General features: G+C 42.2%; 1 non-coding gene across 1 annotated transcript; it reads left to right on the forward strand.

Moving 5' to 3' along the window:
• The first annotated feature begins 565 nt into the window (after nucleotides 1-565).
• On the forward strand, nucleotides 566-672 carry LOC111812480. Its single transcript, XR_002817973.1, has one exon. It is a non-coding gene; the product is annotated as a U6 spliceosomal RNA (small nuclear RNA).
• Nucleotides 673-1083: the final 411 nt, after the last annotated feature.

The raw sequence follows: 1083 nt of genomic DNA on the forward strand, positions 1-1083 counted from the left end.
AAAAAAAAAAAAAAAAAAAAAAAAAAAAAAGATGCTGTAAAGCCAGGAGAGGTGGCTCAAGTCTGTAATTCTGCCACTCAGGAGGCTGAGGCAGGAGGATCACCGTGTGTTCAAAGCCAGCTGGGCTACTTATATGATGCAAAATGAAAGCAATGAAAACACAAACCACTGGGAGAAAATATTGGCAAAACACATCCCTGATTAAAATTATTGAAAACCAATATTGAGAAATGAATTCTTGATCATTATTAAAACCAATAATGAGAAACAAAGAGTTGGATTTAAAAATGGGCCTAAAGCTACAATAGATACCTCACCAATAAGACATACCAATGGCCAAAAGGCAGAGGAAAACATGCTCCACAAACATGTCACAAGGAAACGCGAACTAAGCCGGCAGTGAGGTGGCACTGCAGGCACATTAGAAAGGCCTGGACTCAGAGTGCCAAGACATCGGTGCTGGGCAGAGGGCGGGCGGCAGGCACTCTGCTCACTGCTGGCGGGACTGTGACGTGGGACAGCCACCCGCCAGAGCAGCTTGGCAGTTTCCTATAGAACCACACAAGTGCTCACTTCAGCAGCACATGTACTAAAATCGGAATGGTACAGAGAAGATTAGCGTGGCCCCTGCACGAGGATGACACGCAAATACGTGAAGCGTTCCATACTTTTTAACCACTAAGAAGATAACAATGTACAATGTATTAATTATTGAAAATGTCCTATTAATCAGCTTTGAAACTGTCTCATTGGTATTTGTTTCTCAATAAAATAAAATAAAAAAATATATTAAAAAAGTAGAATCACACAAACTCCCTGCACGTGATTCCTCGTGCTCCCCGAAGAAGCTAGGATTACATCCATGGGAAGTCCTGAGTAGAGTGTGTACAGGCGCTTTCTTTGTAACTACCAAACATGGGAGCAAGCAAAATGTTTCTCAGTGAATAAATAAACTGCACGATGTCCAAACAATGGATGTTACCAGGCCTAAAAAGACATAAGCCATAAAGATTCAGAGAAAACTTCAGCGCATATTGCCAAGTGAGGGAAGCTGACCCAGAAAGGCTAATACCGTGTGGCTCC

Source organism: Octodon degus, unplaced genomic scaffold (genome assembly GCF_000260255.1).
Source record: "Octodon degus isolate 3935 unplaced genomic scaffold, OctDeg1.0 scaffold00006, whole genome shotgun sequence".
In the NCBI taxonomy this organism is placed as follows: domain Eukaryota; kingdom Metazoa; phylum Chordata; class Mammalia; order Rodentia; family Octodontidae; genus Octodon; species Octodon degus.